General features: G+C 47.8%; 1 protein-coding gene across 2 annotated transcripts in view; it reads right to left on the bottom strand.

Moving 5' to 3' along the window:
- Window positions 1-15,092: 15,092 nt before the first annotated feature.
- The window catches only part of ZNF706 (zinc finger protein 706), a 36,863-nt gene continuing 35,963 nt past the window's right edge, over window positions 15,093-15,992 (bottom strand). For both annotated transcript variants that reach the window (XR_005989930.1, XR_005989928.1), the window contains one exon: window positions 15,093-15,859. The gene's annotated coding sequence lies outside the window, so the exon portion shown is untranslated. The remainder of the gene's footprint in view (window positions 15,860-15,992) is intronic.

Raw genomic sequence — 15,992 nt, 5'->3', positions numbered from 1 at the left:
TGGAAGCTTCCCTGGTTCCCCAAACTCAACGTAATCAGCACTGTGTTCATATATCTTTTATGACACTTGTCACATTATGCGTTCATTATATCACAGTAGCTTATGCTCCCTATGACTTTAACGGTCTCAAAAATGCGGATCATGACCCACTAAGTGAGTTTCGAAATCACTTTAGTGGGTCATGACCTGAATTTTTAAAAATTAAATGGAAACAATAGAACATCTTAGAGTACATTACACACAAACATATTTCTCTTTTTGGTTTATGATCAAAAAGGTAGAAAGTCACTGCCTCACACAGTAATGATGTTTTCAGCTTCTATGTAACAGAAAGTCTTGATCCAATCAGCTTAAATAACAAAGGGTTTATTACCATCTATAATGAAAAGTCTAAAAGTGAAGGCAGATCTGGGTTGGTTTATCATCAACGTATCAACATCAAGGACCCTGATTTTTGCCATTTTTGTCATCCTTCTGGCCACCTTCCCTCATGTCTGCAAGATGCCTGTAGGAGTTCCTTGCATCATAACAACATCCAGAGTTCAAAAAAAGCGGCTACTTATTCTTTGGATCTCTTTTTATCGGGAAAGACATCTTTCCCTGAACTCCCCACCCCCACCAACTCCCAGCAGAATTCCTTTCATTTCTCATTGAAAGAAACTGAAATAAAATAAATGATATGCCCAGCCAGGAGTCGCAAGGAAAAGCAAAATTAGTTTCAATGGGGATAAGAGCATCTTCCCTGAGTACTGTCTGGTCAGAAAGAAGGGTGAGATTGATGGATCTGATGTCGGCAAGCAAAAATATGTGCCAGCTCCCACCGAGGATACTGGGGCCGGACCAGAGTCCCTTTCTCTTCCTATGCTCTGCAACGCGCACCACAGAGCCAGTCTAGACGGTCACCTCAATTTTCAGTGATAAAGTAAGTCAATCACTTTGCCTCAAAGTATAAATATTCATGGGATACATAGATCAAATATCCAATCAGACATACTGGAGGCATTCTGAAGACATGATTTGCTAATCTATAACTCACTGGAGGCTAGGATTTTTTTCTGTTTTAATTTTTTGTTGAATTTTTAAGCATGAAGGGCTAGATTAGCCACACTGTATATTGTAATACCATTTCAATAATAAAATACATATTTGTCACAATGCAGATGGCAAGTGAAGATCCCACAGATGGAAATGTGGCTTCTAAGAGGAGATGGTAAATGTGTGGCGGTGGGCGTGGAGAGATGGCTGCTTTGGGCTGGAGAGACATTACGTCATCCCAGATAGGGGATTTTTTTTGGGAACCTGGCAGGATTACTGCTGAATCATTCAGCTAGGCAAATTATTGGCATGTTAGTTGGACAAAGGTCCCTGTAATTAAGCCCTTGTACCACCACATTCCTTGGCATCTTTCTGCTTATGTGGCCATTTAAGGCCAGACTTGAAAACATGTATGCATAAAATAACCATATCTGTAAGAGTCAGTGGCTTTACAGTATGGAGCCAGGACTATTTCTCCTGTCTTGTATGCACACGAATGTGCACGCATACACCAAACACACACACACACACACACACACACACACACACACACCTTAACAGAGAAACCACAGGTTCAAAAAAATTGAACTGCAGAAAACCTTTTGCCTCTGAGATTCCTAGAATCCTTCCCTTTGCTGCTGGTACAAATGCAAGATTCTCCCACTTGTCCAGTAAGGAAAGCTAGCCTGGCGAGTGTCTTGAAATTCCCTGAAAGTCGGCTTGGTTCTGGAGTCACAGGGCAAAACTCTTCTCACCTGCTAGACCACAGGGTGCTGCAGGGGGAGCCGGTTGTCCTTGTGGGGCGGACACCTGCCTCTTCTCTGGCCTCTGCTGCTAATTCATGACCTAGCTGCAAGGCTGTGCTGGGCCCCAGGGGCCTCAGGCTGCGGCCCGGCTCTGCCAGAGCTTGCCTGAAGGTCCACGTTCAGTTTCAGGAGCCTTATTTTATGAAGGTCCTTGGCAAACCGGGTGGTGTGCTGGCAGCCAGAACACGGGGTGTCCGGAGACTATGGGGAAATGATCAAGAAACAACACAGTAGTGGTCACCACCACAGTTAGCTTTACCTGCACTGCCACACTTGGTTTATTTTGCTATCAACCCAGGCCTTTACACACCTTTTAAAGAGATTCTAGAGACCACAGACCAGAGGGATTGACGTCGGTGCCCAGGAACATTCATAAGTGGGTTATGTAGCAGGTGGCTTGGGAACTTGGAAAAGGAAGTGGCAGTTAGAGAGGGCCGCATGGGCTCCCCTCGTCTCCCTTCCGCAGCGTGACCCCAACTGGTGAGAGCTAAGCCCGGTGAGGCTTCCTCTGGCCGGGCGCCGGCCCCTCGGGAACCGTGGCCGCTCTCATTTTAATTTACCAGCCGGGAAGCTCAGTCTTGGAGACAGAAGTGGCTTTTTCAGGTTGGTGGCTGCTCCTCTTTCCCTCAAGAGGCTCTCTGCTCCCCTCCCTCGGCCGTGGCGCCCGGGTCGTCCTTCAAAGAACAGGGCAGAGACTTGCTGACTCGCTGACTTGCTGGTTTGCTTCGGTCTCTCCCTTCTCCCTCGGGTACAGCTTGCGAGGCCGAGCCCCGGCCTGGAGTGTGGTGGGCAGTCCGCGCCAACGTGCCTGGAGGGGCGCTGGCATGTGTGAATGGATGAGTCTGCTTGGTGGGGTTTGGACAGGAATCTGCCCAAGGCCGGAGAGCAGGTTTTCAGCTCCCTGCGCACTGGCCCTCGCAGGAAGCCTTCATCAGACTCATCAGACGGCCCACAGGGGCCGGGCACCCAGGTGGTGCCAGAGAGTCCAGTGAGTAAGACCCAGTCTCCGCCCTTGAAAATCTCACAGATAAAGGGTGGTGGTTTGGTAGTGGTTTGATAAAGGTTTATTAAACACGCACACACACACACACACACACACAAATAAAAATATATTTTTTAAGGATTTTATTTATCCATTTGACAGAGAGAAAGAGAGAGAGTGAGTGAGAGCACAAGCAGAAGGAGCAGGAGGCAGAGGGAGAAAGCAGGCTCCCCACCGAGCAGAGAGCTCAATGCAGTGCAGGCTTGATCCCAGGACCCTGGGATCACGATGCCAGACAAAGGCAGATGCCCAACTGACTGAGCCACCCAAGAGCCCCTAAAAATAGAATTCGAGATCCCTGGGTGGCTCAGCGGTTTAGCGCCTGTCTTTGGCCCGGGGGGTGATCCTGAAGTCCCGGTATTGAGTTCTGCGTCGGACTTCCTGCATGGAGCCTGCACCTCCCTCTGCCTGTGTCTCTGCTTCTCTCTGTGTCTCTCATGAATAAATAAATAAAATCTTAAAAAAATAGAATTTGATATGTCTTATAATAGAGTTAAGTACAAAATGACACAGCAAGAAAAAGAAGAGAAGCGCTTGAGTGCGAATGCGCCTGTCAAAGTTGGAAGACCTCTGCAGAGCAGGTGACTTTGAGCCTGACCTTGAAAGAGGGCTCCAGACTATGGCAGAGAAAAGACTGTGCAGAAGTAAGGAGGCAAAAACTCATGGGTATGTCCGGGGAGAGGCATGGAACTTGTCCCCTAACCTACACTTTTGAGTTCTATTTTAATCATGGTGCCCAGTTGTTATGAGAGTCACCACCAACTGACCCCTTAGTGAAGCCATCGAGGAGGGGAATCCTGCCTGGAGTAGGGGTGGGAGGGTGTGCATCTGAGTGGTCTCGAAGGTGTCCTCTGACTCTAAGAGCAACAGGACCTGGAGGACTATTTCTCAGAGGAAGGCACCAGAAGGCAGAATCATAGACAGCCCCATTCCTGCCCCAAATAAGGGAATTTCCTAACAAGAGGGCCAACTATAACCACTGTGTATATACTGGCTTGTAGTGTTCAAAACCTCTCCTCAAACATTACTTCATTTGATCCTCCACTAGCCTGCTACATGTGTTCTGAAGCTCAGTGAGACCATTTGTTATTTATTGGATCAACATGTGTGGAGCACCAAGGCCCAGCCAGACCTGGGCAAAGCAAGAGGGAACAGCACAGCCTCTCGCTCCAGAGCACCCACGCGTGCATAGAGACAATGAGATCAGGTAAAGTATTGTTACTCCAGTAATCTCAGAGGGAAAAGCATTAGCCTCGGGGACACAAGCACAGAGAGTGCTGAAGTGATGACTAGCAGTTGGGCTCCCCTGTCAGGCTGTCTTGGGCTCAAGCCCTGGCCTTACACCCACTTGCTTCTATGACCTTGGGCAATTAAATGAGAGAGTTAAAAATAAATGAAATGAAAAAATGCATGTGTATCAGAGTATAGTCTGGCTGCTAAAATGATGACTCTTAAATAAACAATCCCTTAAACCAGATGGAAACTGATTTCTCTTTCACATACACATCCAGCCAGGACTGTGGCTCTACTCCAGGAAGTCACCCATCCCAGGCTCTTTCCACCTAGTTGCTCAGCTCGTTCTAGGAGACTGACCTCATCCATCTGGTCCCAGAAGGTGCCTCATCACACATCACTCTGTGTTTATTTTTATTTATTTATTTTTAAATATTTAATTTATTTATTCATGAGAGACACAGAGAGAGAAGCAGAGACACAGGCAGAAGGAGAAGCAGGCTCCATGCAGGAAACCCAATGTGGGACTCGATCCCAGGACCTCAGGATCATGCCCTGAGCCAAAGGCAGGTGCTCAACCGCTGGGCCACCCAGGTGTCCCTCACCCTGTGTTTAGATGCAGCTTGATATAGGAGTTAAAATGGTGTAACCAGGACCTGGTCCTCTCTTGGCATGGCTCCCCCTCCCATAGATGTGGGCTGCACCCTCCCATCTGGGTCGTAGGAGGGTTTGGGTGGCTCCAGACTTCATGTGCTGATAGCTTTATGTCCACCGTCACCGTTCTAAGAGTCAAATGGAAGTCCTGGACCCGACTTTCAGTAACCTGCACTAATCCTGGTGACCAAGAGAGCGGGAGAAATTGGTTCGCCAAGACTAATTTAGGGCTCTCTCACAATTGTATGGCTGAGAATAGGGGAGAGAAGAGCCCACACTGTTTTAAAAGATGGATGGATGTAAGGTGGTGGTGAAAAAAAAAAATCCCTCATTCCTTCCTTTGATCAATTTTAGGTACTTCTAGGGTACTATATAATCCATAGCAGTGGTCTTTGAACTCTACCTAAGAAGTCCCAACTTTGATTAGGCCCTAACAAGTCCATTTATCTTTTATAAGTATGCACATGTGCTGGTGGCTTTCCAGTGTCCATCCTTCCTTACTTCCTTAGTATAGCACTCCCTAACAGGCACATGGCATCCCGGAATAGACTACATTTCCTAGGATCCTCTGCAGCTAGATGAAGTCATATGACTAAGTGCTAGCTAAATGCTAAATGTGTACAGTGCAATTTCTAGGAAGTGTCCTCATGGGAGAGGCATGGCATTCTTCCTTTCTTTCTCCCTGCTGCCTAGAAGGTGAACAGGACATCCTGACCATGAGCAACAGCCTTGGATGACGAAGTGGAGGCTGCATGTTAAGAATGTTCGACTGACCAGAAAAGCCACCTTACCTGCTCTGGGTGGCTTATCTCCAGAGTCCATTTACATGAGAGAGAAATTAACTTCTCTCCTGATGAAGCTGCTAGTGTGTTGATTTTCTCTTGTTTCTTAGTCTCAGCCCAAACTGATTCTACTTGATACAGTTATATACATTATAAGACACATGCCAAGACAGATACGAAAAAGAAGAGATAAAATAACTCTAAACAGAAGTTCTGTATTTTGTACACCACTGGTAGAGTGTCACACACTCGGGCTGCATCCTGGCCCCCCTCATTGTAGAGGCCTCTGGTCTCCTTGGTCCTTGCCCATGAGTGCTCCCTGAACACACTTTGCTCTTTAAGGCAAGGGTCCTGAAGCGGGTCCTCAGAACCAGCCAAGTACGCCTGGGGTAGGATCCCTCCCAGGCCCTGCCCTTTGCTGCCCTTTGACTCTTCCGGGTCTGAGTCTGTCACTTGGACTTCACTTTTGCAACAGGGAAAGCAAAGCAGACCAGGAAATTTGACGGAATCCACAAGATGAGATATAATCTGAACCCAAAGAAGTCGGCAACTGGGATTGTCAGGGAGAAAAGGACACACTTCCAGCCCCTGCCCCTGCTGCTAAGTTGGGCCCACCCACCCACCGCCTCTCAAGCACTGACTCCAACTCCCACCGCCTGGTCCTGCAGGAGGGGGGCAGCGGGGGGAGGAGAGGCAGAGGGCTCTGTGCTTTGAGAGCTTGCTCCAGGCCTCAGGCCTGCTCTCCCTGGAGGGCCACCCGGGGCGAGGACACTGTACCACTCAGGGCCCGGCAGAGCACACCCACTTCCGCGAGTTCACGTCCGAGGGTCTGCAGACCCCCTGGAAGGCTATGGCTGGAAGATCAGCCCCTGCTTGGTCCCTCCAGCATCTGGGAGAGTCTACGGTCCCTGCCTCCACCCCCTGAGGCATCAGTGTCCTGATTGTATCAAGGCTTCAAAATTCCCTGACTCATGCCATCCTCAGATTTTTAAAAAGAGCTTATTCAAGTGGTGTAGGCTGCATGCTCCACCCCTTCCCACTCAACCCAGCTATTTAATCACAGCAACTGCGTGAGGGTGTGAGTGGGGGGAGGGGGCCAGGGAAAGGCAGGGTTGGGGAGGGGCAGAGGGACTCCCGAACCAGAAGGAGAAGCCCTTGAGGAAGACTGGTGCTGATCTTGTTATGAAAGCAATGTCCTGGCGCTCAAAGAAAGCTGGCCCTTAACCCCAGAGGTGGGCAGGTCACATATAAGGACCTCTGGGACCCTGCAGGCCTGCTAAGGAAAAGCCACCAGGCAGGGGGAGGGATGCTTCCCCCACATCTGATCCCACTGTTCTCCCACACTGCTAGGTAGCCAGGCTGTCATGTGATTTGCTAGTAACCATGGCAACGAACCCGCTGCTCCGAGAAGTCACATGGAAAGATGATGGCAGGTGCAGGACAAGGGGCTGTACCCAAGGGCAACAGGACACCAACTCCACCGTGGCCAGGGTGATTGTCGCTGTCGTGGTTGTTGGGGAAATAGTGACTTGCTCTCCTCCAAGCTGGAGATGCTGGTTGTCGTTGGTTCTCCTTCTGAGACTTGTCTCCTTTATTTTGGAACACAGTTTCTGAAGATGGAAGACAAAAATAGCTCTCTCCAAAGGAGAGGACGCTAAGGCTCGCTGAGCTTTCAGAAACGGGCTTCTCCTCGGCGATTGTGCACCTGCAGTAGGTGGAGCCTTGACACCACTTGCTGTCGCTCCCCCTGACCCCAGGGAAAGCCCATGCCCTGCGCGAGCCCGAGAGCCGGTCTGCGTCCCTGGAGCCTGGACCGCGGTGCGCTGGGCTCCCGCCAACCCGACCGCGGGCACCGGCCACTCCCCTGCCCGCGGGCGTAGCTGAGGGAAGTGGCTCACATATTCTTTGTGGAGAACAAGGACCTAATTACAATTTGGGAAAACACAAATTGTTAAGTGATCCGGCAGATCGCAGCCAAAAGGCCGCCGTAGGGTAATGAGGGGGCGAGTGGCGGCCCCTCGGGGCTAAAGCGGGACCTGACAGTGGAGACCAGCTAACAGGTGCTGCCTGGGGGAGGGGGGGGGAGTGCCCCGACTCAGCCGGTTGCTCCACGTGTGACCTTGAGCACGTCACTTGGTCTCTTTGGGTGTTGGTTTCTCCATCTTTAAAAGAAGCAGAATAATATTTGCACGGCCGTTCCCTCTGGGCTTTTGTGACAGTCCTGTTTGATCAGCCAAGGGAAAGTCCTTCCAAACTGTAGGTCCCTACCAGATGGCATTATCCTTTTTCTTAGTGTAGAAGTATCCATTCTTAAAGGGTTCTGAAAGTTGGATGAGTAAGCAATAAGGTCAAAATTTCTGGTAGTGCAAAGCTGTAGCAATCATCCTGATGATGTTGTTAGATAACATTTAATGGGGGCAAAGCTAATTACATGTTGCTTTTAATTCTAACAACACTCCTACTGATTGTGATAATGTCCATGTTTCAAATGGGACCCAATTCACATAGCTGGTGAGAGTCAGGATTCAAGTCCTGGTCATTCTGATTCCCAAGCTAGGACCTTACCTGCCACAGGGACCTGTGTTAGGGCAGGTTCGTGGACGCGTTCTCCAAGCTGTTGGAGTTAAGATACTGGGAACTTTCCTGGGGGGTTCACAGAACAGCATGGGGCTTGTGTGTGTATATACACATGGGGTGTGCTATTCGTACAGCAGCATGGGTGTGTGTTCACAGGGCAGCATGGGGGATGCATGTATGTGTCTGTATTTATAAAGGCTGGGCTCCCTTCCTTCCTTATCTGGGATTTCCCCATTTGTCCCATGCTGATGCAGCTGTCTCTTAGGGTCTTCATGGAAACTTCCAGGGCAGCCCAGAGTGCTGCAGTTGGCCCTGGTTTCAATGGTGAGACCGGCAGCATGGCTAGTGAGGCCAGAGAAACCGAGTCACCTGCCCCGCTGTTGCAGAGGCAGAGGAGCAGAGTGGGTAGGTCGGAAGCTAGAGCGCCAGGGTTGCCTCACCTCGTGCTCTCTAACCTAGTTACACAGGTCACTCCTGACTCTTCTTTCTGCCCAGGGCCTGGAAAGCTCGCCCCTTGGACCACCTGGGTTGCCTGGAGACCTGCAGAAGGAAAGTGCGGCCAGGGTATTCTCGGCCCTAGCTCCCTCCCTCCTGGGTTGCTGTAGGTTGGCTGTTCTTATCTCCTCAGGGGGAACAAAGACTCCCTGCTATTGCTAGCCCGGGGGGGGCACTACCCTAACCCCTACTGACTCCCTTGAACCTGAGCACCCTTTTATTAAACTCTCCTTAGTTACCCAGCTGGAGTATGTTAATCTGTCCCCTCTGGGACCCTGCCTGGTAAGGCAGGAGGACAGTATCCTCCTCACAGGACTGTTAGGGGAAGTAAATGAGCCAGCATGTGTTCCAGACCAGGTAGCAGGTGCAGGAGTGGCAGTGCTCCTCCCCAGGGCATTTACAGTCTCCCCCCACTCCCCTCCTCCCCCACACACCCAGGGCTACAGCATGGCCAGCAAATGCCTGGACCGCCTGGCCGGGTGGCTGGTCCAGCAGCCCTGCCTCCATTCTTTCCCTAGCCTTGGCTGGTTTGCGACAGGGAAACAATGCATACTAAATAAATTGAAGCTGGTGATTTTTTTTAAATGGGAAAAGGAAACAAAACTATAAATTCATTGAAGGCACAAACACAGGGTCAGATAAGCATATATAATGGTTACTCATTTATCCTAAAAATATTGACTAAGCACCTGCCATATGCACTAGATTTAGCAATGAATACTAAAGACCTGGCCTCATTTTCTCCAACAGCTCCCACTGCAGTAGAGGAAACACAGTGTTAAGCACGAGGCATTCTTTTCCCTTTTACTTAAAATTGTGGCAGGAGGATGAATGGTGGTGAAGGAAGTGACTTTTAATTGAGCACTTACTGTGTGCCAGGTACTGTGCAAGGCATTTCATTCATATTATCTCACTTAATCTCACAACATGGGATAGGCAGACCTATCTCGTTTTTGCAATGAGGAAGCTGAAACCCAGGGACATTATAGGACTTACCAAGGCCAATGACCATTCAGAAAACATTTATTGAACACCTACTATATGCCTTGTCCCTGTTTTTCAAGAATGTACAGATAGTAGGAGACATGGGTACATAAACAGATATTTCTCCAATAGTGGGTTTTGTGCAGTGACAGTGATATGTTCAAGGCATTTTAGGAGCCTCAACCCCATGTGAAACGTCAGGAAAGACTTAGGGAGGGCAACCTGGAGGATGTGAGGTCTCAACTGATTTTTTTTTTTTTCTCAACTGATTTTTACAGATAAATTGGTGCTGGCCTGGTTGGGGATAGGGTGGTAGGGAGAGAAGAAGGCCTGGCAGGCAGAGGGAGTGCCATAAGCAAAACCAACCAACCAAACAAAACATGCTACAGAGAAGTGAGTGTGGACTAGGGGTTGTGGGTAGAAGCCAGGTCCTGGCAGTATTCTATTTGGTCTCAAGAAATATAGGTTGCAAGTCCCATAGCTTCCCTTCTAGGTAAAGAGCCCAAACAAGGGAGTAACATGGTTAGATCTGCTTTTAGGTAGATCACTCTGACTATTACATGGAGGACAAACTGGAGGTGGACAAGAGGGAGAGCATGGACTCTTTAGGAAGCCATCAGTGGTCATCAAGGTGAGAGATAATAAGGCTCCAGAGGTCCAAGTGATGGGGACAAGGCAACTGTTTGGAAAACTACTTTAAAAATATCATAATTTAATGACTTGTTGGTGTTGAGATACCTGAGTTGTGGAAAGAGGGAGAGAGGGGCAGAGTGACAATAAGAGAGAAAGAGAGAGGGGGGAGATGAGAGAGAGACTCCCTTCTAGTCCAGAAGAAAACCAATTTGAGAGGCATGGTAGCTATTGTCTTGTCTGGGAACTTCCACAACTCTCATTCCACTTTATTCTGATTACAGATCCCAAGAAGTGGAGCCATCATCCAAGCTGGGTGTGTCAAATTTGCTCCTGGGAACTTGAATCTGTGTGCAGAGGCCTTGTTATTGTTACCAGACACTCAGGCTGTCCAGTGATTCTCTCGATTATTCTAGGACCTGTTTTGCGATCCTTACAATTAGTTTCTTCTGGCAAATCAGGGTTAGTCCTTGTTGCTTACAACCTAGGATCCCTAATGAAGAGATGAATTCAGTCCCAGACCTGGTGGTCTCGTGCCCATGTGGCATCCATGTGAGGATGGGCACTTCCAGCAAATATGAAGCAGAAGGAGAAAGGTCTGGACTGGAGTTATTGGCTCATAGATCATGTAAATCATGGTTGGAACCAAAAACGAATCAGTACTGAGAGGGCAGAGGGGAGAGAACACAAGTGAGCAGCAGGAGGCATCCAGGAGAAGGAGCAAAGGCTGCAAGGAGGAAGGAACAAGAACTTAAATGCTCAGAGAGAGTCCAGGACAATGGTTTCTATGAAACCAAGGGAGTAAGAGTTTGTTTATTTATTTATTTTTTTATTTATGATAGTCACAGAGAGAGAGAGAGAGGCAGAGACACAGGCGGAGGAAGAAGCAGGCTCCATGCACCGGGAGCCCGATGTGGGATTCGATCCCGGGTCTCCAGGATCGCGCCCTGGGCCAAAGGCAGGCGCCAAACCGCTGCGCCACCCAGGGATCCCGAGAGTAAGAGTTTGAAGAATAAACAATCGAAGATTTCATGTAAGCCAAGGGGCAAGGTAAATGGGACACTGGCCTTTGGACTTGACAAGGGGATTGTTGATGATCCACAGGGTAGGATCCCTAGAGGGAGGGGCGGGAGTGGGAAGCCAGGCCGCCTGAGAAGTCAGGGAGGGGAGGCAGTGGCTCTGGGAGTTCTGTGGGAGATTAGATATGAGAAAGAAGAGTGGTGGGTGGGGCAAGGTCAAGGCAGGGTTTATGTCAGTGGTTCCAATGCTCCTTTCAGTCAAAAACTGCTCCTCTGTGCCTGAGAGAACTCGGTTGGTAGAAGTAATCCCAACGGAGCATTTGTGCAGCTGTGGTGGTTTCACCTCAGGTCCGTGCATCACAGGGGCAGAGGAGTGTTTGGGAAAATGACGAAATACATAGCTGGTTGGTATCTTGTATGTACTTCCTGCCTGACTTTGTTCTAGGCAGGTCCAAAGCCAATACAACAGCTAAGGGAAGAAAAAGAGGCAAAACAGAGGAAAACCTCAATCTGCTCTTTTGTATTCAAACTAAATATCTTCCTGCCCACCACCTCAAAATTTAGGGAGTGGAGAGAATGCTCAAACCATGTCTCAGGTTAGAAGGGTAGGAGCTACCTTTGTGTTAGTTGGCTCCTGTGTTCTTACAAGGAAGGCATTGCTTGGTGGGTCCTTTGTGCTAAGGCTTCAGATATACTTTGTTTTTTTTTTTTTTCAGATATACTTTGTTTTGGATATTTACTGGCGAAGGATGAATGGAATGGAATTGACAAGATTTTTTTAAAAATCATTTAAAAGTTCCCTGAAATTATAAAATCTGTATATGTTCATCAAAGAAGGGTTGGAAAATCCAGAAAGACCTAAAATAGCCTGGAGTCCCACCATGGTAGTACCATCTTGGAATATTTCTTTCTAGTCTTTTATTTCTAGTAGCAGGTCCAATTTTGACGGCTGTTTTTATGTCTGATCCACTAACATCTGTGGCAAAGCAGATCTCAGGAGTGACTGTATGACAGCAGGATTCTCTCTCTGGTGCATGACGGGAAGGGGAACTGATGAAAAATGCAGGGGAGAAAATATCCATCTGCTGGTCTAGTTTAAACACCTATGGCATAAAATAGCAATAAGAGAAAGATTGAGTATGCCCCACCCTACTTCAAATTTCTATGTTGGGATATCACTCTTATTTTAGTTGCTGTGGCAAATTAATTATTGTTTCCTGGTCTGTTCCTCCCATTATGTGACCCTTCCAGTGCCATCTGGTAAAGCTGGCTGATATGCCCATGCCCCATTGTCTCTAGACTTAGCCACATGACCTGATTCGCTTGATAGAAATGAGTGGAAGTGGGACGCTTGGGTGGCTCAGTGGTTGAGCATCTGCCTTTGGCTCAGGGTATGATCCCAGGATCAAGTCCCACATCAGGCTCCCTACATGGAACCTGCTTCTCCCTCTGCCAGTGTCTCTGCCTCTTTCTCTCTCTCTGTGTCTCTCATGAATAAATAAATAAAATCCTAAAAAAAAAAAAAAAAAAAAAAAGGAAGAAAGAAATTAGTGGAAGTGATGTGAACAGGGGTCTTAAAAATGCTTTCATGGCTTGGTTGGTCTTTTGCATTTCTGTCACCTGCCGCAAGATGAATTTGCCTAGAGTGCCTCTGTTACCAGAATGAGGAGACATTTGGAACAGACCTGAACATAACTGGCAGCTTGGAGCCACGCTTACCTCATTCTAGCTACCCAAGAGAGTCAGAGTTGCCTGCATGCCCAGTAAATAAATGCCTGTTGTTGTAATGTATTGAGATGATGGGATCGTTTGTTACACAGCATTTTAGTAGCAGACATCTGACTATAATTGCTCAGATGTGAGGCTTAAGTCATCTTTGACATCCACACTTCCTTTAACCCCATAGCTATTCCTTGTCAAGTCCTCTTTAGCTCCTTTGAATTATCTTCTATATCTTTTCCCTGACTCCTGTTCTGCTGCTGAAATCCTTTAGTACTTTGTACTTGGATTCCTGCAATGGCTTCCTAATGAGCACTTCTCTCGTCTCCATCCAACCTCCTGCACAGCAGTGCTAGATTCGGGTGCTTTACAAAACTCCTGCACAACAGGAAACCTCTGCTCAGAAGGTGGAAAAGGCTTTTCTTTTTTCAGAGCCAAAGCAGCCAGGCAACTCAGAGCTAAATTTTGTGCAGTTTTAATAACCAGCCTCAGTCTAGTGTTCTGATACAATTCTGTCCTCTGCTTTCTTTCTTTCTTTTTAAGATTTTATTTTATTTATTTGACAGAGAGAGCACAAGCAGGGTGGGTGGCAGGCAGAAGAAGAGGGGGAAGCCGGCTCCTTGCTGCATGAGGCTCCATCCCAGGCCCTGGGGATCATGACCTGAGCCGAAGGCAGACACTTAACCAACTGAGTCACTCAGGCGCCCCTGTCTTCTGTTTTCCATAGCTCTTGTTTTTTACAGTTGACTCTTGAACAATGTGGGAGTTAGGTGTGCTGATCACCTTGTGCAGTTGAAAATCTGTATATGATTTTTGACTCCCTAATAAGTTAGCTACTAACAGCCTATTGCTGGTGGAAAGACTTGGCTATAACATAAATAGTAGATTAGCACTTATTTTGAATATATATTATCTACTGTATTCTTACATTAAAGTAACCTAGAGAAAAGATGTTATTAGGAAAATCATAAGGAAGAGAAAATACATGGACAGTTCTGTATGGTCTTTACTAAAAAAAAAAACACACATTCAAGGGAAACTGTGTACCTCAAATCTGTGCAGTTCAAGGGTCAACTGTAATTTGGCCTCACCTCATACATGATTTAATGCAAAATAATAATTATAGGAAAAAGGAGTAGGAAAAACAGCCTCTGTTTCAGATGTATTCCCTCACCGAATCCTCATGGCCCTCCTATGAGATGGATGGTATTCTTACACTCATGTTACAGAGGGGAAAACTGAGGCATAGCAAAGGTAACTACCTGGGCCAAAGTCGCATAGCTAGGGTGAACTCAGGCGACCTGCCTCCAGAACCTGTGGTCTTGCCCCCGGTGCCACCCAGCTGCCATTGGAGTGAGTCTGGCACATCTGATTATGGATCCCCTCAGTTAAGCTCCCTCTGTGCCTTCCAGCTCCCTCCGAGGCCCAGCTTCAGGCTCTGTGTGCTCCTGCTCTTCCTAGCTCCTCCTGGGAATCCTGCCCCTGTGGCAGCACTGTCCCAACTTACCATGCCCAAGAGGCAGAGAAACAGTCTATGCAGCAGCAGAGTACATGCTCCATCTCAGTAGTTCAACATAGGGATTAAGACCTCTGGCTCTGGACTTCCACAGAGTGAGGTTCAAATCCTGTGTGACCTTGCTCAAGTCACTTGACCTTTCTGATCTCTTTTCTGTGACATGGGAGTTAGAGAGAACTTGCCACATAGGACCACTATTGGGACAAATGAGATCATGCATGTAAGTCCTCAGGCCATCACTTGGCACATAGTAGGTGCTCAGTACAAGGAAGGAAGCTCCTGTGATTGTGCCAACATCAAGGACGTTCCTGCCTTCCCAACAGGAATGCCTCAGATACACAGGGGAGGAAGGATCCTCACTGGAGGCCCTTTCCAATTATATCTCTTCTCTCAGGGACCCGCAGGGGCTGCTTGAGCACATTCCTCTATGGTTCCGACCCTTTAGACCTGGCCCTGACCAACCGTCAGCAGCCACAAGCTTTGACTCCCTTGATTTAAAGTACACACTGGCCACCTAGGGAATCTGGTTAGTGGGGGAAATGCTACTATTTAACAGATGTGAAATAGCGTTCTTGGACAGAACACAAAGCAACAATGGTATCTGCCAAAGGGGATGATTTTTATTGTTACACAAAACATTAACTACTAGAGTACATATACATCCAGAAAACAACTGCCTTTTTGGAACAAACAGATTACATACCTTTGCTCACCGAGGAAGGGGTAGGGCAAACAGGCCACATTATTTTAAAATTCATTAATGCTTTTACTGAATTTAGACAGAAACAAAAATCAGGACCGAGGCAGGAGAGGGTGTGGGGAGAAAAAAGCGTTTGTTCATAAACAAAATACCTTCTCAGGAGCAGAGCCCATTGGGATGCTCATTGTTTTATCCAGAAAGAACTGGGTTCTATGTGCTGGGCTCGGGACGCTGCGGGGAAGCGCATGCCTGGCCACAGCCCTGGAGCTCGCCTTTCTGAATCTCCGTAGCTGCCAAGCTCAGTGCTCCCAGATCTGCCCCGCAGTCCCCAGCTCCCTGCTGAGAGGCACACAGGTGGATGGCCAGGCTGTGCTGTTCGTTCCTTCCAGCCCACTCTTTCTGCTCCCACCCTTGTCTCCTCACGTCAGGGCTAGTATTGTGGTTACCCGACAGTTTCTAGTCTGCCAGCCTCCTGGACCTCTTTTCTCTACTCCGCTTCCCATCACACAGCCACCAGCCGGAAAGGCTGACATGTTGTACATCTTCCCTCAGAGTGTAAATGCCTTTTATCATTTTTCTTGACTGTTTTCAGAAGTGAAGAATTCTAACTCTCAAGACAGCCCGTTGCTTCCTTTGAAGTTTTACATTTTTTCTACTAAATCCAAATCTGTAAAAGAAAACAAAAAAATAAAAAAATAAATAAAATAAATCCAAATCTGTGTTCCCAGTAACTTTCACTCAACTGAGAATTTAATCAATCAGCTCTCTCTTTTACAGTTTTTCTCCTCACATGGAACATA

Source organism: Vulpes lagopus, chromosome 9 (assembly GCF_018345385.1).
Source record: "Vulpes lagopus strain Blue_001 chromosome 9, ASM1834538v1, whole genome shotgun sequence".
NCBI lineage: Eukaryota > Metazoa > Chordata > Mammalia > Carnivora > Canidae > Vulpes > Vulpes lagopus.
Note: the sequence above shows the minus strand (reverse complement) of the source record. Positions and strands in the feature narration are given on the sequence as shown.